Source organism: Lepidochelys olivacea (genome assembly GCF_965140295.1).
Source record: "Lepidochelys olivacea isolate rLepOli2 genome assembly, chromosome: 5".
Classification (NCBI taxonomy): Eukaryota; Metazoa; Chordata; order Testudines; family Cheloniidae; genus Lepidochelys; species Lepidochelys olivacea.
The window spans coordinates 31,586,806-31,613,334 of NC_140415.1; positions in this window are offsets into that span (position 1 = coordinate 31,586,806).

Genomic DNA, 26,529 nt, shown 5'->3' on the forward strand with positions numbered 1-26,529 from the left:
CTGGGAAATCCCAAGACCCTCTGGCCCGAGGCGCTGGCCAGGAGGAGCCGAGCCCTGCAACCTCCAAAGCCCCGCACAGCACTGGCATGGGGAAGCCTCTCCACCTCTCAGCTAAGCTCTGGAGTGGCAGGGGGGAAGCAATTTCCAGCCTGTTCATGCTCCAATCCTGCAGGCTCCATAGCAGCCCCCCAGGCAAGGACTTAGCTTAGCACTCTTTTCATGCCCCCCTCTCCCCTGCCCTGGGTCATGCCCCCAAGGAGCGTGGGGCTGCCCCATCCCCTAGGCACACTCTCTTGCTGAGCCACCGCTCTGGCAGAGTTTGCCGAAGCCCCTGCAGTCAGGTTCTCTGGGCCCTGGTGCACAATGCATTCTTAGGGTTTAACCCCTTCCTGCCCGCGCTGTAGCCAGGGGACCGGAGGCAGCCTGGTTATGTCAGTGACCAGTAGCAGCCTGGAGGTGTTAGCTGCCTTTTGACACTGTGCTGGCAGGAAAAGACAAGCTGCTTTCAGCCATGGGGGTGGGGCTAGGGGGCGGCAGCGGGAAGAGATGACCTCTGCAAAGACACAGGCCGGGTTATACCTTCCCCACGTCCCCTGCTCCTGGAAGCAGCTTTCGTCCCTTCCCTCCCACACAGTACTGAAAGGCTACTGCTGGCCAAATTCTGGTATGACCCCTGGCAGAAATCTGGGGGGGGGGGGGCATGTGACTTTGCATGCCCCCCCCCACGTGTTGCCTTGGGAAGATGCGGCGTCAGGTACTAGGAGAGGCGGGTCCATCTCAGGGGCCCAGCCAGTCGTAGAGGGTGGAGAGCGCTGGGCAGGGAGGGTCGGGTCAGTTGTCACCCCCACTACCCCCATGCGAGAGAGGTGAACGGGAGTGTGTCTGTGTGTCACCGCTCCCTGTGTGAATCCTAAAGCTTTAAAGATAAAAAGGTAAATAAAAAGAATCCAACTACACAGTATTTCTTTTTAACAGGGGCTTAGTCACCTTGATGTAAATTTGAACGTTTGTACTGCATAGTTCTGATTAATTGCTGTAGAACTTGCTTGAATATGAGTAAATTTACCCATATTCAGCATAGGGAAATATGGTCAACCTATCTCTAAAGATGTTGTAGAAGAAAAAGACGAGGATTGTTTTAAGAAAACATTCATCACGCACCCCTTTCAAGTAGTTTTCAGGCAGGAACTCTTTCTTCTTACATACACATAATGGGGTAGACAAATAGGTAAACATTCCCAGACTTAGAATTCAATATATAAGGTGCTGTGATGGGGCAGCTGCCCCTCACTGGCAGAGAAGGGGTAAAAAGTAGCCCTAGGGAGGCTGTGTTGGAGGCAGACAATTAGAGGAGGGCTGAAGGGAGTCTCCAATCAGGGCCAAGTGGGCTCATATAAAAAGGGAGCTGCAAGGCGGGGGAAGGCAGTTCTCTGCTGAGAGCTAGGAAGGACTATGTTCCTGAAGGGCCAAAAGAACTGCCAGCACCCTGGACAGAGCAGTGCTGCAAACAGGGGCTGAGGGAGCCAGAGACAGCTCCTGACTGGCTGCCAGGGGGTTGCTGACTGAGGCCCTGATACAAGGGTAAAGAGGGTGCTGGAGCCATGCTAGAAGTGGCTAATCTGTGGACTGGAGTTTGCCACTGGTGGGAAGTGGCTGAACGGTGGATTTCAGGTCCACCGGAAGGGGGAGCACAGTCTTTGGCATGGCCAGAGGGCTGTGTTGCTGAAGAGGATGCCACAGTCCTTGGAGAGACATGGGTCCAAGAGTGGGAATCATGGCAGCAATACAACACCTGAAGGGGGTGCACTCAATTGCAGAGCCAATTTCCAAGACAGGCTGAGGAGGTGCCAAAATGGTAAGCAGACCCTGTTACAGGTGCCTTATGCAAAGGAAACAAAAAAAACAAACAAACATAAAAGGACACAAATTATTTGGCAGCAGAACTGAAATGCATTATATGTGCTGGAGGGTAGTGGAAATGGTAGGGAAGTAGAGCGAGTCATAAAATCTACTATTGTCCAAACCAATAAACTTTCTAGACTAAAAATCTCCCCCCCCCTTTTTTTTTTCAGGAAAAACAAAACAAAAACTCTCTACTATAACTATACGCAGAGGACACTTACAATTGAATTTGAAAATATCTTATTCTTGTTCTGTCTGGAGCATTCAGGAGACATCCTCTAATTCAATTAGAAGCACCCTCTGGCACACTTGTTTGTTTCTCACATATCTTGTATGTATATTTACACAGGGTTGCGGGTTGTGCTAAAAGGGCTGGCCCTTTACTTTTTGGGGCCTTGATGTATACGAAATATGATATGCTTGGCCCAACCAGCCCTCTGCTGTCCTGTAACTGGGCCACACACAGTCACTCCTAGAAGCCTTTTTCTTGGCTTCCTCTTGCTTACAAAAATCAATTTCAGGCTTAAGTGATGCTCTCTTTGTCCAGAACCTACACTGTCTCTACTGACTGGTTTTGTAGAGGGCAATAGAAGGTGACTGTGGAACAGCATAGTAGAAGAGAACTCAATCCAGTAATTTATGTAAAAAAATAAATCGTGACCATTAATCTTGTTGAGTTTTTTCCCCTTAAATGGTTGTAATTTGACCACATTAAAGAGAAAAAAGTTAGTTACATGTTTCATGTACCTGGCTAATAACATGAAAGGAACACTTGTGAAACTAAACTGGCTCTCTAGTGAAAACTTTTACAGGGATGCTGCTACTGTAGCCAGCATTCTAGCCATGTGCACACAGACTGGCTTCCTGGAGTCATCCAACCTCTTCCCTTCTCCAACCTGAGGTCCTCCTTCCCGGTTGCTAAAACACAGCTATTTGTCTGTAATAGCCAGTTTCTTCTCTTGTCATAGTAATATGAAGAGTTCCTGTCAGTTTCAAAGTGCCTGAGAGGCTGACTGCTGGTGTGCAGAGACCACTGCATATATGCTGACCAGTTATTGTTTACTTGTACTGCTTGTGTGTCTGTATCTAGCTGTTGACTCTTGTCTTCTACTTAGATTGTAAGGGCAGGGACAGTCTTGTTCTGCATTTGCACAGTGCATAGCACGGTGGGGTCCTGATCCATGACCTGGGGCCCCTAGGTAATGCAATAAAACTAATTTAGAATTACTAAAGGTGGTAAAGCTCCTCTGGGGTCCTGAATTGGACCCAGAATTAAACATAAGGGTAAGGAAGAGAATTATGATAGTACCAACAGGAGGACATAAAGCCAAATACCAGTGGAAGAAACTTGAAGTTCCTGCCCAGGCCCCTTGCCAATAGTTCATTTAGCTCATTTTAAACTAAATATTAAAATTAAGTGATAAACTCTTAGCTCTTTCCCCTGTTTTTTTTCACTAACTACTCTTGCATGAACTATTTTTTCATGGTGGAAGGATGTTAATCAAAATATTTTTTGCTTCTTATTGTTGTCCATATTTTTTATTAAACAGTTTTGATAACCTAAATAGAAGACTTTGCCCCTGATGCTTTGTCCTGCCTGATCTACATTCACCGCAAGAATGCAGGCGGGTAAGGTGGTTGCTTTATGGAGAGGTGACATGAGGTATATTCTTGGCTCTGCCAAGGCCTGGTGATCCCCACCTCAGCCTGCTTGGCTGCAATGGCCCCCTAAGGTCTGTTGCTGCTATGAAAAACAGCAGGAGTGCAGCTGCAGTCTAACTACCCTCCTCCTTCCCAGGCCACCTTCTTATTCTGGAGAATAGAATCCCCTACACCCTCTCTGATACCCAGAATCTCTTCTAGCGCTTTTACAGTGCTATACTGCAATGAAGAATTGGCATTGTGGTCTCAGTTTGCTTTCTGATAATTCCTACTTCCTGAAGACGTAACTGCTCCTCTTCACCCTCATGCTTAACATTATACTGAGGCATACATTGTTGTGCACTGATTGTTGCCTTTCATGTCTAAATGTTGTCAGATACCCAAATGCAATCTATGGCAAATACTATTGAACCCCATTGCTCAGTGGAATGTATGTAAATAGCAACACTCCCGAGACCTTATTAAATTAAAAGACTGCTCGAATGGGAAAAACGAGCAGGAGATTAATCAGTTTTGGCACCCTACCAGATGGAATTGTAAATGGAAGTTATCAAACAGATTCAGCCATAGTAATATATCGCTAACTAATTATCTGACTGTGGTAGACAAGAGCCAGGAATTGCAGGTATTTGGGTCTGAAGTTAACAGTCTGCTTCTGGATCCCTAATGTTTAAAGGACATGATTTCTGGATGTGGCTATAAAGCTTTCAATAGTTTGGTAAAGACTGCTTGTGCTAGAGGGTGTTGTCAGTACTATACAAGAGATTCCACCCTCTGCCCAAAGTGGTTTTTCACTTAGGCTCATTCACAACCAGGAGATGTGAAGCAAATAAAGCTTTAAAACTGTGCCCGTTGATTTAGACTCTGCTGCTTTGACATCTTATAAGTGCATATGCAGTATCACTTAATGAGAAGGTTATTTACATTTCAAATCAGATTGGGGGTATAGTGAGTGTGATGGTCCTATATTCTTGCAACCATCTGTCACTAGGAATCTACTTAAAACTGCATCCTCCATAAGAACAGCCAGGTCCCATCATCTTTCTGAGCAAAGAATTGAGCATAATGCCTGTTGGGAACAATTTTTGAATAAAACTTTCATAGCAACCTGTAATGCTTTATTCAAGTGCTGCAAGAGTAAATGCCTTTGAAGAAAAGGAAATGACTCTCAAATCAAATCACTAAATGGATTTTTCTTCTCAGTCAGAAAAGTCATTTCCTGGCTTCCTGAGAACTACCATGACACCTTCCCTCCTGTGCAGGTGTATGTTAGTCAGATAAGTATCCATGTCTATTGAGAGGCCGTGTGGTCTAGTTGATAGGAGACTGGACTAGGACTCTGGGGGCCCAATCCCAGATTTGCCATTGTCCTCCGGTGACCTTCAACTATATTTCCCCTTTCACTATTTGTCTGTCTTGTCTATTTATACTGTAAGCTCTTCAGGGCAAGGACTATCTCTTGCTATCTGTTTGTACTGGCCTACCAGGACCTGCTCTTGGTTGAGGCCTCCATAGTATAAATATCTGGTATAGCTGTTTTATTTCATCTATCCAGGTCTTAGCATTATGTTAGTAGAGAGGGACTTCTAAATATACATCTATAATTTGAAATCTAAGCTTTGTTATATTGATATATTTTTGAAACACAAAAGCTTCTAAATTGTTTTCAGTTTCTTTCTATTGTGAATCTGGATCTCTTATTAGCTATCGTTATTACTAGTAGTCAGAGAAAACCACCTCCGATCTGTTTGTTGGGTATTTTTTTTAAATAGATATTAGGCCAATCTCTGAATAGCTTTGAGATGCTAATGAGGATAAACCCGGTGTCTCTAGAAATGTACATAGGCTATCGTATAAGATATAAGGTCATCTAGGAGGTAAGAATAACATGATCACATGCATCCATTATCTATATTAGTGTAATCTTTACAAATAAGGAGACATTCTCCACCACTTCAATGTGATAACCTGTGGTGCTGCAGTGATATATGAAATGAAAAGAAGTGGGGAGCAAAGCTGTAATGTTCCATATGCTGCCTTAGCTACAGAAGTACAAAAAGAACTCTGCTAATTCTATCCTGTCCCCTAATCTCCAGCCTCATCTATGTCGTGATCATTAACAAAATTAGAACAATTTCTACTGCTGCTCCTGGTCTTACTAACAGGTCTCATGATACTTTGGTATGACTTTTTGAAATAATATTCTGGCCTATAACTATTGCTATCTTTCTTCCTACTAAAATGAGCCTGCATTGCGGAAAGAGAAAATGCATATGTGCTCCCAGCCTCTTCAGTTCCTTCCATCCTCCAAGTTATGTTCACCCCTGCCTGGTGAATTCATTGACTTCATGTCAAAAAGACACTTCCTTCCTGCCAGATAACAGGCACTTCAGGACCATAATACAGCATGAGTCACTTAAAAATCCATTAAATAATCACCAATCAAAAAGCGATTTTAGTGTTAGCCCCAAAACAGAAGCATATTTTTAACTACTTCCTTCACAATTGTACTCAGTTTCAAAATAACTGGACTCTTATTAACACATGCCTTTTATTACTGTGCTCATATTTCTTAAAATTACAGGGCCACAGTCTGTGCTGAATCCCTTGCAAACCCACTGAAGTCAAGGGATGTATATCAGAGAAATTATGTCCAAAGTGTCATGCTGTATAGAAGACTGACTGAGTTAAATCACGGAAAAACTCAGACTGTTACCATACCCTAGACTAAAGTTTCCTAACTCTGAATTTTACTTCCAGTAGGATAATGAAGTTGTTCCACTTATGGTATACAACATAATACTACAGTCTTCAATATTATGTCTCCTCCTTCAAATTCTTTTTGATGCATGTTCAGTTACCACCATGTGCTAGCTTTCTGCTCTCATTAGAGTTTCAGGTTTACATAAAATGCACTGTCTTTATCTATTGGCCTCTGTTAGCATTTTTATTTAACAGGATTCAAATCTAGCAATTTCCATATTAAATATTTGACTGTCCCCATAACAGTCTCTGCCCCATCATGCCACTCTGCCACTTCCTACAATGGGAGGCAACGAGGAGATGCAGCCTTACCCCAGTGACAAACACTTTATGCCCTCTTTTGCGCCACAAATCCAGTTTCACTTTCACCCTCCACACCCACCAACTTCTATAGAAAGATCTCTGGCACAATCAAAATTGAAAACCAGGATAAAATCGAAGAGCTAAATTTTGTATGACCCTACGTGGGGGAAAGTATGGGCACTCTGTTCTACTCAAGTGGAACCATAGTCCCTGTGATTGGAAAATGCAGGATCTGCTAGTGAGTAGCTCCTCTGTAGGAGGAACTCATCAGAATGAGGCAGGGAGTACATAAGAATGGCCATATTTGGTCAGACTAAAAAAGGTCCATCTAGCCCAGTATCCTGTATGCCAACAGTGGTCAATGCCAGGTGCCCCAGAGGGAATGAACAGAACAGGTAATCATCAAGTGATCCATCCCCTGTCACCCATTCCCAGCTTCTGGGAAACAGAGGCTAGGGACACCATCCCTGCCCATCCTGGCTAATAGCCACTGATGGACCTATCCTTCATGAATTTATCTAGTTCTTTTTTGAACCCTCTGAGTAAGCCAAATCATGGCTCTGTCCAACCCCCAGTACTCCAGCCAGAGGAGAGCTACTTGCTACACTGGGGGAGGAATATGTTGCACTCACTAAAGAGCTGGCATACATTACTTTCATCCCAGTGTAACCTAGAAATTCTTGGTTCCAATGGTACTCTTCATCCCACCCCTTGCAATGGGCAATGACTTAAAGGTTTGATCTAGCCCCAAATAAATAGCACAAGGAGCAGTATATAGATTGTATTATTCTTTTTCATTCATTTAAACACTTTTACTTTTTGAATTTACTTGCAGCGTCCATGGAATTCCTACTGTACATCAGAATTCAGCACAGAATCACTGCAGGTGCCCTTACTCCAGGATTTATGTCCAGCTTGCCTCAGGGTCCATGGGGCTGTAGTTATGAACAATATACAATGAAAAAGGATACTAGGCATTAAGAAAGATCTATAAGGTTGGGAATAGGTGATTAATACAGTGAGCAGAGACAAAGGAAGGCATATGATGGAAACTACAAGCACAGATTAAAAACATTAAAGGGGAGGTGAGAGAACTCAAATGTCCACTACTGATCAGTGAAGAATGAGAAAGAAAACGATCATCATACCCACATGTTTGAATGAATAACATAGCCTGCGAGCTCTTTCAGGCAGTAGAAAATGGCAGATTTTAAATGCCTCATAAAAATGTCATTGCTCCCAGTTCCATCCGCTGTGGCAGACATTGGCACTTTCAGTGTCCGTGATCAGAGTTTCCACTACGGAAAGCAGCCAAGAATATTGCTACCTGATCCCCTGCTTTCAGAATTCATTTTTAATAGGTCAGTGTTAGGTTTGTATGTTAATTAAACTCAAACAAATAACGGTCACACACATGAATGTCGAGGTGAGTGCTCACATCTTCCAGTTCTGCACCAGCTCCCTCACAAAAACAAAATACTGGTGGCAGCAACCACTCCAAGAACAGTGACATGATTGCACTGCAAGAAGTAATGCCTTTCTGACGGCCAGCAATTCCAACATATTGTCTCTGACCCTGAGGAGGCAAATGTAGAAGCCCATGATATCAATCTGACCCTTGTTTTTGGAGTAGAATTATATACTGGTGAGTAAATTTTTATTTAAGAAAGAATTATTATAGTATAAGGTAATTTTTAATATAAGTATTAAAAGAGAGGATAAAAGATAAGGGGAGAGAGCAGGGTTGAGGTAGAAGTGGCTTGCCCAAGGCCATGCAGGAAATCAGAGAGAGAGCTAGGATTACCTAGCTCCTAGCACCAGACACTAACCCCTGGAACATGCTGACTTCTTGATGCAGCCTGCTCTGAGATCCCCGTGCTAGTTCTGATTGAGCTAGTGCACTACAAATAGAGTATAGCTGTCGCAGTGCAAGTGCCAAGAAGGGCTAGCCAGCCCGACTATGTATCTCTCTGAGCTGCTCAGGGTGAATAGCCCCTCCCACCACTGAGGAGATTAGGGATGGAAGAGACCTCAGGAGGTCATCTAGTCCAATCCCCTGCTCAAAGCAAGACCACCACTTGTGCCACCACAGCCACATTCTCTATTTAGCGTGCTGGCTTGATCCAAACTAGTGCAGCTATGGCTCTTCGAGCTGGACTTCAGACCACCAGCTGAAGTGTAGACATTCTCATGGTCTCTGCAGGGCAGATTTTTGTACCTCAAGAAGCACCAGCTCTGCAATACAGCATGATGGAGCACTGCCTCCTTGCAACACACCAAGTCTGTCCTTAGGAAAGAGAACCTCTGTAATCCGGCCTGTAACAGTGCTTGTCTGGAAGCAGCACCTCTGGAGTGCTTGACTGGGAGGCTCAGGAATATAGCTGCTCAGACGCTTTTCCATCATAAAATGCTATTTGGTTGAAATCCCACATCTTTGTGGACACGTTAAAATTTACACACTTCGTTTTGAAACAAAATATCAAACGGGAGTGTACTGGTATTTTTCAAACAGCGCAATTTTTTTTCCCCATTTTTGAAATGACTTTTTCCCCCCAATGTTATTTTTATAGAACATAAAATTTTAAAATAGTGTTTTTTGGGGGGGGGTTCTTTGTTTTTTGTTTTGTGTTTTTTAAAGTCAAAATTGGAATAAAATATTTCTACTTTGTTGAAACAATGGTTTGCTCTACCTGCAATGAATCCTTTTTAAAAATGGTTGGTTTTCATTCCAATTCGGAGTGACTCAGGAGTCTTCTTCTCTGAGTCAGAAAATCGTCCTAATGCACTCACTCTGAGCACAGGCCTATTCAGAAGCACGAGGTATTTAATAGGAAGGGCCATGAAGAATGGGGGTGAAAGAAGAGAAAAGGGGCAGATGAGGAATGAGTGTAAAGGGACAAGAAGAAAGTAACTATTTTGTACAGGGGTGGAAGTGAAGGAGGAAAAAGTGAAAAAGAATGCTGAGAAACAGAATGAAATAGTCCCAGGGTGGGTTGATTTCAGCATCCTATTCAGAAAGATCGTTCTGCAAAGGTTCCATAGACAATGTTCCATCAGTCTGTTCCCTTGAAGGCCTATAAACTGTTATTTCATTAAGTTTCTTGGGGCCAGATGCAGTGGCTCCCTGCCTTCAGTGTGCAGAGGAGTCATGCAAGGGCAAGCTTCCCTTCTTGCTCTTGCCCACAGTTGTGATCATGCTGCCAGAGGTGTGTGCAGGGGCTACTCTCTCTGTGAGACATGCACACCAGAGAGGAGTGGGGGATGATTGTCTGTGTTCCCCTCCTGTGCATCAGGATACTTGGGGAATGACTGTGTCTGATTAAGCCCTAATCAGGCACAATCCCTTTCTGAGCCGTAGTGCTAGCTCACACTACCCACCATACAGGGCTGTGCCTTAAAGACAAATCTCACCCTGCGTATTTAGACATGGAAGGAGAGAGATTCACAACTGCCTAGGTGATTTGGATGCCAACTTAATTTTAAATTGGAAATGGGTGTCCAGATCCCTTAGATGGCTTTGAAAAAATCTCAGCCTGAGTCTGAGTGATTTGAAAAAGAATAGTGATAAAGCAGCTTTGGTCATCAGGCTGAAGAAGACTAAGTCCCATCACTTCATTCTACTTGCAGCTTCCATTACACTTCAGAGTACTTATTACTTGTCTTCTCTATTTTCCCTCCAATTACTTATCATGGACAGATTTGTTCAGGATCTGGTGGAGAAAACACTTCCTTCAAGGGCATTTGAAAACAGAAGACTGTGTCAAACCATGAGAGCATATTAAGAGCATGTCAAACCATGTATTTAAATGCAGAAAATGCATAGAAACACAGAAATAATAATGCTAAACTTTGTACATTGATTTGCTGCTTGGTTTGTCACTAATCACGCATTGCACCACATACAATCATTTCCCAAAAGTACCATCAATTTAATGAATTCATAACCTTTTCAGCACCTGGAACTAAGCTATTCTAAAATACAGTGGTACTACAGACAGCATTCTTCACTAGTAGGGAGTGAAAAAGATTTCTTTTCCCCCCTAGGTCTAATGAATACAACTTTCCAAATCACTGAAAGAAAAATCCTACATACTCACTTGATGCTTGCACTAATAGAAGCAAAGAAAATCATTCATCATGTTACGTACAGAAGGATTAAAAGTCGTCTGTGTACTGTGGACATGCCATCTGTTATCAAACATCAAGAACAAAACTACACTGGGCAACTTTCTTTTGTAAAACCAAAACCCAACAGATGAGTTTTTCAAAAATCAAACAATGACCTTAGCCATTCTCTAGGCCCAATAAATATTACATTATATTCTGTCTACCAACAAAAGCCATTGCGAATGGGAATGTACCAGGAGGCTGGTTTCTCTCCTCCGCTAGTCTGGTATTTTGTTTAAGGCTATTCAGTTAATTTAAAATCAGCTGGGTAACTTTTTCCTGAAAACATTTAAACAATGTTTAAATCTGATAAATCAATCTTTAACTTTGATTTTTCTCATAAGCTGCATATTTATTTCCATCTACATTAAGTTGAAGGCCGTAAATTTCATTTTGGGCCACTTAATTTAATTAGCTGTTTTTGAGTTGTATATTTTGTTTACAGTTTAAATGATGGGTCAGATCTTCTGCTGGTGTAAATTGGTGTAATTCTGTTGAAGAAACAATGGTGTTATATCAGTTTATACCAGCTGAGGATATGGCCTGCTGTGACTGATATGGATTTTAGCTGCTTTATTCATAAAACCACTCACTTTCTATTATAGTGGTATGTAAATGGGAATCCCAAATCCAAACTCCTGTAAAAACCATTGTGAAAGTTGTGATATAGCTACAAACCATGATTTGGCTCCATGGCTTGGACCTCTGTAGTTTCTACACTATGTGTGTCTATATTGCTCAAACTCTATCCTAACTCAAAACACTGCCAGTTTATTGCTGTAATTCCAATTATCAGCCATGTACAATCTGTTTTCATTAGGTTTCATCACCCTTTTCCATTTTGTTGTTTCCTCAGGCCTCCTGTAAACCTCATTTGCTTTAAACTAGACTTTTACCAGCTGTTTCATTTTCTCTGATGTGTGGTACGTTGCTTGTCTCATGCTTACATAAATGGCACTTTGTTTGAAATATTCAGCAATGAGTGTTGCAAAGTTCATATCATAGACAATTATTATCCCTGATTTTCTTGTGTACTTTACAGAGCCTATGTGCAAATTGTCTAAACAGTAATGTTTTATACCCAAACTTAAAGCATAGATTGAGAGTTTAAGGAAATGAAATTTTCATACTTTGGTAGGATATGCAGACAAATTATATTACTCTTCCTGGGGATCTGTAGATCAGATTGTAAAATAGGTATCTATGGCCACCTTAGAACCAGATCTACTGTGGGGTTTTTTAAAAGCGGCAAAGAGTCCTGTGGCACCTTATAGACTAACAGACATATTGGAGCATAAGCTTTTGTGGGTGAATGCCCACTTCATTGGATGCCCACTTTGTCGGATGTAGGGTTTTTGTATTATTGCCAACTCTTTCTTAAATACGTGTTGAGTACCCATCACTATAGTATTGCATAGCCTGAGTTACTGTACATTTTGTGAATAGCAGTGCACACTAAAGTGCTGAGTTGTAACTGCTGTATGTGGGTGTGAACGGAAAGGTTCCTAGATCACAAAAATGTAATCCTATTTCAAGAGGCTACATTAATGTGAACTAGGAACCTTTAGTTTATGCCTACAGCATCCACACTGGGGAGTTACAGCACAGTACTTCCGTGTGTACTGCTATTCACACCACTGTAGTGTGACCGGCAGGACAGTGTATGCAAGTCCTTCACATCATGTTAGTACTAGAGAACATTATAATGGACTCTTTTCCTTGACTCTCCCTAGCTCTTAGAAAGCTTTGCTTGCTATTTTTAACGTGAGTTTGAGGTTACTTGCAGCCTTAATAGGAAAACAACAGTATCTGAAGTATGCTCAGATTGGTTTTAGTTCAATCTTAACTTCTCCATTAGTTTATTCAAAGCTAAGTACACCGTACTGAGAACTTCATTCTAGACTTTGTTAGCTACATGGTCTCAGTGAACAGTCCTTGGGTGAAGGGCTCTATGACATTCTATACCTTAGGGGAGTGCCCTGTAATCCCCATATCCCTCATTTATATATAATTGTGATCTTGAATATAAAGCATGCCATGTAAGGTATCAGGAGAAAGGTTATGATCTGATGAAAGTCACTCTTCTATCTAAATATGTATATCATTAGTGCATATGAAGTGATGAGATTGTGTTGTATGGTTGTCAGTAAAACATGCTGTAAGTTGGGGAATCGGCCAGATATTAGCTCCCCAGAGACAACATCAAGGAAAGTAACCAGTGCCCAGGCAGGTGTAAAGCAACCACTAACAGTGATTGTCCAGCAAGGGAGTTACAATTCAGTGATTCATCTGCACAAGGCCACAACAGGGGAATTGCTCAGCCTTGCCTGGTGACTCAGAAATGCCCACCAGACATGCCTGGACTTGTGTTCTCCAAGCACATGGACTAAGGGAATAAAACTGAACACAGGTCAAGCAGTGGGCCCCTTTCTCCTTCCTCCACCTATGCTGCAAGCAACAAGGACACTCAGAAGACTGAAGACTCCAAAAGAGGAGACTGGCCCAGGTTTCAAGGGTGAAACCTGTGTTCTCTGAACTACAATATTCAGTGGGGTGAGAAACCGCTTAAATCTAGATGTTCCCCAGTCTAACAGGGTTAAGCGTTTAGACTGCATGCTTATATTTTCTTTTGGTAACTGACCTTTTTTCCTTATCACTTATAATCACTTACTGAAATAAAATCTGTGTATCTTTATCAGTGAGTTTGCCTGAAGTGTCTGGTAAATCTGCTCAGGTTTGCAAAGGCTGGTGTATGTCCACTTTCCATTGATGAAGCGGTGAACCAATTAACAAATTTGTGTTGCCCAAGAAAGGGTCTTGAGCAGTGCAGGATGGTGTATTCCTGAGGTACAAGGCTGGGAGCTGAGGGGCTTTGGCTAGTGCCTTTCTCTGTGATTCATGAGTGGCTCTGGGAGCATTCATGCAATCTAGCTGGGTGTGGGGCTCCACATGCAGTTGTGCTGATGATCACAGCGCCTGGAGGGCTTTGCTGTTTGTCACTAGCAAAGCATTGTGAGAGACAGCCCACCCTGGAGAGTTAAGGGGGCACAGTGGTCCCACAGTCCCAAGCTGCACCTCGGGGATCCTGTCACAGGCTCATCTCACAGAAACCTTCCAGCTGGTACTGTTCCTGGGAGGGAGATAAACTGCATCTTCCACTAGCCACATATGATTTCTGCCTCTTTAATGCATTTTAACCAAACTGGGAAGCGTGGAGGCAAGTCTTACATCCACCCAGGGGTGAAAGTAAGTTGAGTGATTTACCGGTATGCTGGGGCCAGCTCTGGCCCCCAGAAGAGGCAGGGCCTAGGGCAGAGGGGCAGGGCTGAGGGGGTCAGAGCCAGCCCCAGCCTACCCTGTAAGGTAAGTCTCCCCCCTCCTTCTCCTCCTCCTCCTTCCCCCCCCCCCCACAGGGGTAGCAGGAGCAGCCTGGGGATCCCCTGCTTCTATTGCCCCAGTCCATTAATTAGCCACTGGAGCCCTGGGGAAGCAGTGGGGCTCCAGCAGCTATTTAAAGGACGGGGGCAGCAGAGGCAGCTGGAGAGCTGGAGCCCGGGGCTCCCCTGCTTTTATTCAGAGGGCTGGGGCGGTAGAAGCAGGGGAGCCCCGGGCCCTTTAAATAGCCGCCGCAGCCCCGCAGCTGCTACCCCAGGGCTCCAGCAGCGGGGCTCTGGAGGCAATTTAAAGGGCCTGGGGCTCCAGCCACTGCTGAGAGCCCCAGGCCCTTTAAATTGCCCCCTGGGGAAGCCGGGCTGCCCCAATAGGGTGCACCGGCTCTTGCCGGTATGCTGTACCGGGGCGTACTGGCTTACTTTCACCTCTGCATCCACCTAACCCTTGACATCAAGGATCTAGTGCAGGGTTTCTCAAACTTCATTGCACCGCAACCCCCTTCTGACAACAAAATTACTACATTTTGGCACTGCTAGGAATGGAGATCCCAAGGTTATTCTTAAACATTCAAACAGCTAAGATATCCTGGATGAATCGGGAGGGCTCTCATGTTGGAAACTAGCTGGAACTATTAAAATTCCTACATAAGACACCCGTCCTTTTCAGACTTTCTTGTCTTGATGTTTTCAGTGTGCTTCCCAGAAGACAGATCCCTGATTATTTAAAGACCTCAGCCTGGTTGTCACTAATGGTCACATGATATTCTCCACATGGTATTACACAAAGTCTGCCACAAGAGAATGCAAGTCAGTTAGTATGACTGAGCCTTCCCTAACTGATAACAGGTGCTATGCTAAGTAGTCCTGTTTGAGGCCTGTCACAACGGAGCAACTAGCGGCTGACACATTCTTCAAATCTTGCTGCTGAACACACAGTTTTTCTGGTATGTTCCCATTTTGTATTTTTAGCTCAATTGTCTCATATTTTTAGGCATTTATATTTCTGACACCTTTCCCAGAGAATTTACTGTAAAATCTGCACAAAGGTGTCATACACTAAAATGGGAAAATGCCCCACACAGCATATTTTGTCCAGTCTCACTGGATTGTTTCAAATTAAGTTTCATGTTAATTGTTCAGTGGCTGAAAGTGCCTCATGAGGACATAGTAGATTCCACTACTTGCTGAACAATACTTTCAAACTCCTTTTATACTGATGAATAAAATCAAGCAATATTTTTAGTGCAATTGGTACCTGATTTACAGTCAATAACTAAGCTAGATTTTGGAGAGTCAGGAAACAGGGAGAAGGAGGGGTTGCATGGGGCAGTGGGGGGGGAGTCAGGGGCGGTTGGTCCGGGGGCGGTCAGGGAGCAGGGGGTGGTGGATGGGGCAGGAGTCCCAGGGGGGCTGTGGAATAGGGGGGGTTGGATGGGGTAGGAGTCCTGGGGGGCCATCAGGGTGCAAGAAGCAAGGGGAGTCAGACGGGTCAGGGGCCACGCCTCACCTGGCTGTTTGGGGAGGCACAGCCTCCCCTAACTGGCCCTCCATACAATTTTGGAAACCCGATGTGGCCTCAGGCCAAAAAGTTTGCCCGACCCTGAGGTACAGTCATCTTTCTCCTAGGATCACCTACCTGACAGTTACTGTCATTAGTGAGACAAGATGGGTGAGGTAATATGTTTTAGTGGACTAACTTCAGTTGGTGAGAGACGAGCTTTCCAGTTTGCAGAGAGCTCTTCTTCAGTAAACTCAAAAGCTTGTCTCTTTTACCAACTGAGGTTGGTCCAATAAACATATTACCTTACTCACCTTGTCTCTCACCTGGCACTAAGACTGCTACAACAACACTATATAGTTAGTATTATTGGTATTGGTACAATCTTTCCTCTTGTTGACTATTCTCTTACCTTCTATTGTTCCTTTTTCCATTGTTGTATCCTGTTTTACTTGATTTTCATCCTGCTCAGTACTAGAATCAGGCACGGAGATTACATGAGCCTCTCTGAACTAATTTCCCCAAATTACTAATTTAAATCTCTTTTAATCAGTTGTGTCTGCATCTATCTGAGCAGTCTATTTCCCTTCCTACTCGGGTGGAGTCTATCCCATGTGAACAATCCTTTTTCTCCCAGTAGTCAAACATCCCAAAGCCCTCCTTATAGCACCATTGACCACGTCATCTTTGGATCATCATAATCTTTTCTCACCTTTGCTCTTCTCCTCCAGGGACAGGTAGAATCCTACTGAAGAGCACCTGAGCATCCATTTTTTAAGTGTCTTCCCCAACCTGGCATAGTCATGCTGGATTCTCCATTAAGAATCTAGCAGTATCATTTGTTCTTCATGTGGGAACAATCAGTGGATTTTTTTCTGTTCCTATTCAGATCCACTTCAGCCTCAGGTCTGCATCCTATGTTAGCTCTTGGCAGACAGCACACCTCCTGTTCTCCAGATCAACTCTGGTGACAGACCTGTCTATTCTTCTTAGTAGAGAGTCCCCAGTCATGTAGACCTGCCTTTTCCTGGTGTTGGTGCAATTCTTTGGCCTTTCTCCTTCTGTTTTTTTTTCTGTCTGCAAGACATCTTGTCTTCTGTTCTCACTTGCAATCTTTTTGCAAGTCATCCTCTATGATCCTGGGCCTCTGACTATTTTCATTAATTCTTCCCCTCTTCTTGTAGGACTAATCATCTTCTCTTCTTCCTTGCTCTCTGATCTCCTGTTACTACTTGCCTCTCCCTTTCATTTTCCAACTCAGCAAACCTATTCCTTAGCTGTACTTCTCCTTCTCTAGTCAGTCTCTTCCTCTGCCTTATTCTCATAGTCACATGCTTCCACTGGCTCCTTTCTTCATCCAGCAGTCTCCGCTCACAGTTCTCTGGTCGAGCATGCATCTGCAAGCCTTGAGCTTTCCCTTCAGCCTCCTCTCTCATTCCCTCCATCATCTACTCAAATCCCCAACCATAGTTTCTAACTGCATCTCCAAACCTCTGATCTTCTTTTCTATCAGGTCTGTCAGGTGGCACTTTGTACAGATGAAGCAATTTTCAGATACCCTCTCTAGAATAAAGTACATCCTGCAGCTTCCACATCCAGTCATCTTCATTGGCACTTCCATTCCTCAGGTCATTACCACTGTTGCCTCTTTGGTTATTGTAGACTTCTTTACTAAGCTCCTGTGAATAAGGAAAAAAAATGCAAAATCAAACCAAAAACAGCACACACATCGTCCCCTTTCAAACTCCCCTCTTTTCAGCTCTGTTTGCTGGCTTCTGTGTTGCGGGCTGGCCAGCTGGCTGCCTTTAGAGGCCTGTTGACTAGGAAAGCGCCTCCCCCTAATCAAGATTCAGTTGTGGTCAAAGGCTCTGCTTCTTTCACAGCATACTGACCCCTACCAGACTTTGCAAACTGAAAACAAACCAGCAAACAGACAAACACACCCCCGAGAACTCCCTCACTTCCCATAAGGAACAGGGGTTTGCCTCCCTGCTCCACCAATAGATCTCCACTCAAACTCCCCTGTTTTCAGCTGGTTGCTGCTGGCTCCTGTGCTGCTGCTCCTGTTGTTTATTTAGGGCTAGATTTTGGCATTAGACCCCTGAGCCAGGAGTGGTGTTTAAGCTGCACCACCAGTCAGAGTAACTCCAGGACCTACTGTGATGCAGTGACTCACCTCCATGTCACCATGGCTCCCCTGCTTTCTCATTGCTATTGGTGGAGGGGGTAATAATGTACAGCACCAGCATTTCTTTACTGTCCTTCCCACTCTGACTCAGCTACTCTGGCCAGAGAATAAGGGAGTGGGGATTAACCCCACTGAATCCTATGTGCCTGGACCTGAGGTCTGGTTAGTACTCATTGGAGTGTAACGTCAGGGTTTCTTACTTCCTCTTACCGCTTTGAGACTAATCTGGGTCTCAGTCTAGCCATGAGAAAGGAATCTTGTCTTACTCTTTCTAAAGCCGCAGGCACCACAGGAATAACCAAGGGTAATAATTTGTAGAGAAGGTGGAGATTATGATGAAAGATATAATTTCATTATGGAAGTCAGGGATTCTATGACTTTAAGAGACCTCTGTGACTTCTTTGGCTTCCGCTTCAGCGGAATGCCCCAGAGCAGTGGGGCCCACAGCTGTCAACCACCGCGGGTGGTGGGGGTACTGCTGCTGTCAGCTGCCACGGCGGGGGGCTGGAGCTCCCCAGGGCATCGGGGTTTGGGCTGTCAGTCCCCTCCCATGCAGGGCTCAGGCTTCAGTTCCCCTGGGCAGTTGCGCATCCCCTCCTCCCCCCCATTATTTTTAGTAAAATCAGACAGGTCACAGTTGCCGTGAATTTTTGTTTATTGCCCGTGACCTGTCTGTGACTTTTACTAAAGGATACCTGACAAAATCTTAACCTTTACTTATGATGTATGCTCTATGTGAAAATCACGCTTTGAATGGTACTTTATTTTAATTACAATGGGTTTATTTACACAGAAATCACCAGGTAAACATCTTATTGTTCTCAATGCTATTTATATCTTTTTAATTAAAAAAAAATTGCAGCAACTGCTTCTGCTGATGGTTGCTAAAGCATCCTGGGAGGATGGGAGTAAATGGGCTGGATTCACCACCGTCTTTATGCTAAAGCCAGTCCATTAGTTACACTGGCCTAATGCTGAAGTAATGCAGCAGGGATAGCTATAAGCATATAGGCCGGTCTTGTATTAGGATTTATAACCACAAATTAGAGACCTGCTTCAATGAGGTGCTGAGTGCCCTCAACTCCCAGCTGACATCCATTCTCCTTCAACAGAACCTTAATCCTCAACATCTTTACTAAAGTGATCTCATCCATGGCATCTTAACTACGGGATACAAGATTTTTGGTTAACCAGTCACATTCCCCTAAGGTACCCTCTCCTCAAGCTCCAAATATACATATTCGTGTGCTAAATTAGCCACAGGAGAGAGACTAGCGAGTCCTGAACATCTATTCAAAATAAAATGAAAGCAGGAAAAAAAAGTTAATTAAAACATTTTTATATAAGGGTAACAGATTTCAGTAAATGTGCACTCATTAATTCATGCTACTTTCTATTTCCATGCAGTAGTTCATTAATTTTGGATTTAATTTATTGTATGTTTAATTTTCTCACCCAAAAGAAGATAATGAAGGGCAATTTGAGTGTTTCCACTTTTTCATTATTAAATATATATATATTTTCTGTGTAGACTGCTAGACTGAATAATTCTACATGAAGACACAAAGAGTGGGATATTTCACCATAATAAGGAGATAAAAGTTTTACAAACTAACTATCTTTAACTAATTTACATAAAGCTAAAAATTCACTATTATCAATTAAAGACAGGGCAAATAATCCCCATTTCTCATGGTAATCTAAGTAAATCATGTGATAACTCAAGTTCTTATTTATAATACTTGACATATCAAATACTTAAAAAAACCCTACAAAATCCATTAGGAAAGGGATAGCTGATAAGACCATAAATATCATAAGGCCACTACATTAAATCAATGGTACACACACACCTTGAATAATTTATGCACCCCATCTTGAAAAAGATATATTAGAATTGTAAAAGGTACAGAGAAGAACCACAAAAATGATTAGGGGTATGGAACTGCTTCCATATGAGGAGAAATTAAAAAAACTGGGACGTGTTGGAAAAGAGATGACCAAGGGGGATATCATAAAGGTCTATAAAATCATGAATGATATGAAGAAAGTGAATCAGGAAATTTACTTCTTCACATAACATGCAGACAGCAGGTTGAAAAAGAATATAAGGAAGTGTTTCTTTATATAATGCACAGTCAACCTGTGGAACTCGGGATGTGCCAAGGGATGTTGTGAAGGCCAAAAGTATAATGCGGTTCAAAAAAGAATTTGGTAATTTCATGGAGGATAGGTCCATCAACGGCTATTAGCCAAGATGGTCAGAGATCCTACCATGTGCTCTGGGCATCCCAAAGCCTCTGACTGCCACATACTGGGGCTGGACACTGGGATGGATCTTTCAATGATTGTCCTTTTCTGTTCCTTCCCTCTGAAGCATCTGGCATTGGCCACTGTCAGAAGATGGCATACTGGGCTAAATGGACCGCTGGTCTGACCCAGTATGACCATTCTTATTTCTGTTTTGTTCTAAACGGTATCCCTCCTCACAACTACAAATATTAGGAAGAAAACTGTAATACATGGAAAAATATCAGAACAATAAGACTGAACAAAGCATGACCTGAATGAAACACAGAGGTAATAAAAAACATGAGGCTTAGGATTCCATCTTACAGTTCTTATTGGGGCAAAACTCTCATTCATTGATTATAGTTTTGCCTCAGCAAAGACAATGGGACAGATTCTCTGGATGATCCAGACAGATTCTGGTGCAAATGACTCGTGGAGAAGTCCCTTTGAAGAACTGAGCTCCCTACGCATGTAATGTTGGCCAATTTCTGTGCCAGCCACCTGCCCAATCCTGGCATGCTTGGGGTATGGTGGAGCTCATCTAAACTATGCTGGTCATCCACTGGCAGTTCCCCATGGACCTCCAGGCTGCTCTAACTGACTTGGAGCTCAGACACACGGGAAAATTGATCACTGAGTGCTCTGTTTTGCCCAGCACATATACAGGTTCATAGTGGAGGTGAGAGCAGTCTTAGTGCAGTCAGTGCAGGAGCCAGGCAACCTTGCAGACCCTGCACTCATCAGAGCAGTGCTGTCTCCTCCTTAATCCACCAGGGGTTCATGGAAAGGGAGGTAGAGGAGATAAAGCAGAGCTGACCATCCAGATATATGGAGGAGACAGCTGCACCACACGCGGGGTTGTAGGTATGGCTGTGTGCAGCTTGTGAGACAGAGAACTTCCTAATGATCCCCCTCGGGAGAGACAACTCCATGCTGTCTCCTACAATTGGCTGTGCTGTTGCAGGAAGTAAAGCTTCATACAGGTAAAATAACATGGAAATTAGAAGGGAAACATTTCTGTTCCAGCCGAATGTTCCTTTTCACATAAAAACACACACAATTTGGTATTACAGTATGATTTTACTGTTCTTATTATCACAAAAGTAACATTTTAGAGCTGGGAAACAACCCCAAACAAATCTTAATATAAAATGTTAAGAATTTTAAAATTCAATGTTTCTGCATAGGCCTAGTAGCTACAATTTGCATGGTAACGGATAGGTGGATGAGTAGATAAACACATGACTGGAGTATGTGAATATTAGAGGTGACTGTCATTTCAAAGACATTATCTGTCTAAATTGCTAGCTGTGAATTCTAAAAATAAGCTTCTGTCTGCATCTCTGGTTTTCACAGAGAGTGCTCCACAGCCAACATATTGCCAAAGCTTCAAATCCCATAGACTTTCCCCTCATGTCTGGGAATACCAGCACTAAGAAAGTAAACTGATGAGTGTTGAGTTTATAGAATATCTGACTCTTTCATCAAATGCTTGTTTAGGATGCTGTACAGAAATAAATTACATCTAAATATACTATACCTTTATCTTCAAAATACTGTGGAAAAACAATAACTCAGAATACAAATATCCTATAGAACTTCACTGCCCAGAATGTACATTCCCCTGTGAACTCCTGGATGTCTTTTTGCTGTTTCATCAACTCGTTTTGAACTGAAAAAGAACTTGTCAGTCAAACCAAACCTTTTGTTCTTGATTTGATTTGGAAAAAAAATATTTTTACCTTGCAGACAGCAATGAATTACATGAGAATAAGATTAGGTGTGCCTTTTTTGAACCTCAGCTTCATGCTTAATATGGCTTCTACCTGATCTTTTTGAAATCCAGGCATGAAAAATGCACCTTAGTTTTTATAAGTCATTGTCAATGGCTTAACAAGATAGTTAACCAACTTCAACTAGAGGTGAGGAATAGGGGCAGAATTTTATTTTGTGAAATATGATTTTTTTATATTTTATCCATTTTTCTCTTATCTGCATTTCATCTTTCAACATTTCTAATTTTTCTGAATTTTGGATATATCCAGCTGTCTGTAATTAATACACATACAGTCTCTACGTAAAAGAATAAATGGACACAAATCAGATGTCAAGAATTATAACATTCATAAACCAGTCGGAGAACACTTCAATCTCTCTGGTCACGCAATCACAGACATGAAGGTCGCTATCTTAAAACAAAAAAACTTCAAATCCAGACTCCAGCGAGAAACTGCTGAATTGGAATTCATTTGCAAATTGGATACTATTAATTTAGGCTTAAATAGAGACTTGGAGTGGCTAAGTCATTATGCAAGGTAGCCTGTTTCCTCTTGTTTTTTCCTACCCCCCCCCTCCAGATGTTCTGGTTTAACTTGGATTTAAACTTGAAGAGTGGTCAGTTTGGATGAGCTATTACCAGCAGGAGAGTGAGTTTGTGTGTGTATGGGGGTGGAGGGGATGTGAGAAAACCTGGATTTGTGCAGGAAATAGCCCAACTTGATTGTCATGCACATTGTGTAAAGAGTTGTCACTTTGGATGGGCTATCACCAGCAGGAGAGTGAATTTGTGTGGGGGGGTGGAGGGTGAGAAAACCTGGATTTGTGCTGGCAATGGCCCACCTGATGATCACTTTAGATAAGCTATTACCAGCAGGACAGTGGGGTGGGAGGAGGTATTGGTTCATATTCTCTGTGTATATATAAAGTCTGCTGCAGTTTCCACGATATGCATCTGATGAAGTGAGCTGTAGCTCACGAAAGCTTATGCTCTAATAAATTGGTTAGTCTCTAAGGTGCCACAAGTACTCCTTTTCTTTTTATAATAAAAGGAGTTACACAGAAAATTAAATTAAACTTCGTTTTCTTGCTTGAAGACAGTATCCAACTTCAAAATTGCCAAATTTTGCCTGAATCCTGATTTGTTCGCCAAAATTTGCCTTAGCTTTATTTGCATCATTCCTGTTGAGTGTTTGTTAATTTGTTCACATATGAATTTCAGACTTTTTTGAACTGTAACATTCACAAATTTATGGTTTGATCACTTATAGTCATCTATAATATGTGAATATATTTATATTCATTCTGACTCAGGTTTGTTTTATTAAGTTATATTGATCAGGTAATATGGCTAGTTATATGAACATACTCATATATCCGGTTGTATTGGGGTATCCAAGTGAATGAGACAAGACAACTTTTAAAGTTTAATCAATTTCAATACAGCAGAAGTCTTCACATCGCAATGTGTGAGAGTCTCTATGCACCGAACTAATAATAATTGCCTTCTAAAAATGTTAGAACAGTATCACTTAGGAGGCAGCATCAGGCACCTGAAAGTTAAAAAATGCCAGATTTAAAGTTTACCAGGCAACCTAAATTCTTCCCCCTTATATGTCTGTGTTGTGCACTGAATGAGGCAGAGGTTCTGTGGAAAAAATAGTATGTGAGCATGTAATTAAGGATTATATTATAATGCATACGCACATGGAGGCAGAATGAAAATTGCACAGACAACCATAAATCTAGCTGAAATAACTTTATTTTAGCCTAAATGTTTTGTATGTAATTGCCTAGATTTTTTTTTAAAGGTAAAAATAAATTCTGTTATGTACAGCTGTAACAATCACCTTATTATACATGAAGACCATGGTTTGACCCCTGGATCTTCAGTTCCACAACACACACTCCTTTCACTTGAGCTACAGATCCAACTTCTTTAGCTGACTGCAGAAGAAGGCTGTTATCCTGGGAAGAGTGGATGGGAGATGGCCATTAGGACCAAGTTCGGGGTCCAGGAGACCTTAGCCTGGCTCTTGGAGGACTTCCTAAAGGAAGGGATAGGCTGTTGGGGTCATGTAATGGGTCTGGGGGATGATTGGTGGGAGTGCAGCCTGACTCTCTTCTCCTAACCTTGCTTCAACAGCTCCCAGGGATTCCCAGTGCCATATTTGCTGCAGCTGCTGCTTTGGCAATGTAAAGGGCCTGCCTGTTGAGAATACTCATGTTATGATTTTATTTAGGGCAGGCTGCCAAAATGTTCCTGAGGAACACAATTAAGAAGAGGGGGAAAAGGCCATTTTTAACTATTTATTATCCAGTAAAATCTGAATGGAATGTCATGGAACAAAGATAAGGCACTTTGCTATCCTGCGGGCTTGACCTCACAGATTTTCAAAGGCCAGCTAAAACAATGAAGGTGCTAGAGCTTCCCAAAGAAAAGACTTCAAACTTGCATAATGGTATGAGTGTGAGGCAACTTAAATAGATGGGTTGCTTCCAGCACACTCCCTATAATAAAATAATTAATAATTGAATAGAGAAAAAGGAACAGGAATTCCCATAAATGTCAATAGAAGTTCTATAAACTGAGAATTGGCAGTATCAAGCCCTTAATTCATTTAGTCATGCCTTTGTCACCTCCCAGTGGACTACAGCAATGCCATATACTGGGCATGAAAACTTCAGCGTATAGGAAACTCCAACTAGTACAAAATGTTGCAATGCTTCTCCTTAGCAACACAGGCTACTGTGAGCATATCACACCAGTCTTCCGCTCACTATCCTGGATTCCCATAGACTTCAAATCAAGTTCAAGGTTGTGGTCCTTATCTTCAAAGCATTCCATAGCCTGGGCCCAGGATACCTAAAAGACCTTTTAGTGCTCTGGGACAAAGACTATGGTTGACAACTTTGCTTCTCTGGCACAATGGAACCCTCAAGAATCAAAGTAAAGCTCTCCTGTGTGAGAGACAGAATGTTCTCCAAGGGTTGCCAAGACTGGAATGAACTGCACAGGAGACTATCGCAAACCTCACCGCTTTCCATGCCAAGTGCAAGGCACATTTCTTTAACCTTGCCTTCTCTAATATAAACACATAGCAACAGGTATATTTAACCAAAAAACAAACCAAAACCCTACCATAACAAGACACTCCACTCCACGTGCTTCTATCTCTGGGGAGAGGATGAGAGCACAAACAACATGTGACAGATGTGTGGTCATGTAGCTTAATGCGCTGCTGGAAGGTGCTCAGATATTACAGTGATGAGCATGGTATAAAAACCTCTTCAGGACAGAATTGCGTTTGGAAAGTGCTTTGAAGATGAAAAGCTCGATGTAAGTTCTAAGTATTATTATTGGCATTACCTTGTGCTGCTGCTACTCATAGCTTAATTAATAATAGAGATGAGCCATGATCTGGAACTCTAGCTGTAGATTCACCTTTCTTGGTTTTGCATCCAACCATATTGAAAACTAAGAAAAGGCCAACTTCTACTATTTGTGGTGCAGTAGCACCTACAAGCCCCAGTCATGGACCAGAACCTCATTGTGCTAGGCACTATATAAATACCGAACAAAAAGACAAACTCTCTTTGGAGCAGGAACTTTTTCTATTCTATTCCATAGAGGTTCATATATGATGCTCATCACTGTAGTATCGGAGTGCTTTCCAGTAGAGCATTAAGCAATATGGCTAACATCTGTTATGTGCTTGTTCTCTCATCATCTCCCCAGGAGGGAAAAGTGCATTGGAGTGTTTTGTTTTGCAATTTATATTTGTTTTGTGAAACATACACACGTGCTCTGTGTCTGTTAGAGAAGGCAAGGTCAAAAAAAGTCAGCTTGCACTTGGAATGGAAGGCGGTGAAGTCTGTGATGGACCCTAGTTTCTGGGGAGTTCATTCCACAGTCTTGGGGCAGCTCCTGAGAAAGCTCAGTCTCCTGCACAGATGAACTTTACTTCCTGAATTCAACCCCAACCCCAGATACCTTCTCTTCTCTTGTAGCCCCCACTCACAACCTTCTGCAAAAAGAGCTTATAGGCTTCCACCTCTTTTTCGAGGTGGAGGTGGGAGCTGTCAGGTTAGGCCTATGCACATGCACTCATCTGCAAACAGATGCAAACTCTATTTTTTAATGAGATCACGAAAAGCTATGATGCAGCAATCTCATATGAAATGCTGATCCAAATTCTCCACTGATTTACATCTTGTGAAATCGCATGAAAGATAATAAAGTCGATTAGGCTGTAAATCTGCTCAGAATTTAGCCTGGTATCTTTATGGTACTAGTGGCATCAGTGTTTCCAAATCTTGAAACCAGATGCAAAGGTCCATCTTATTTATTACTTAAATAAAATATGGAACATACCATTAATTTTAGGAGCAAACCAAGGAGGATGTTAGCTGGAAAAAAAGGACAGAACTGAGTGGCAATGTGGCAAACAGGTAGCTCAAAAGTTAATTATTTTGTTTAATGTATCAGTCATCTTCTTAAATATATGTAAACAAATATATTTTATTTACTGCATTACAATCTATCTCAAATAATTGATGAGACTGTTTTCCAATAAGCTCTTCAT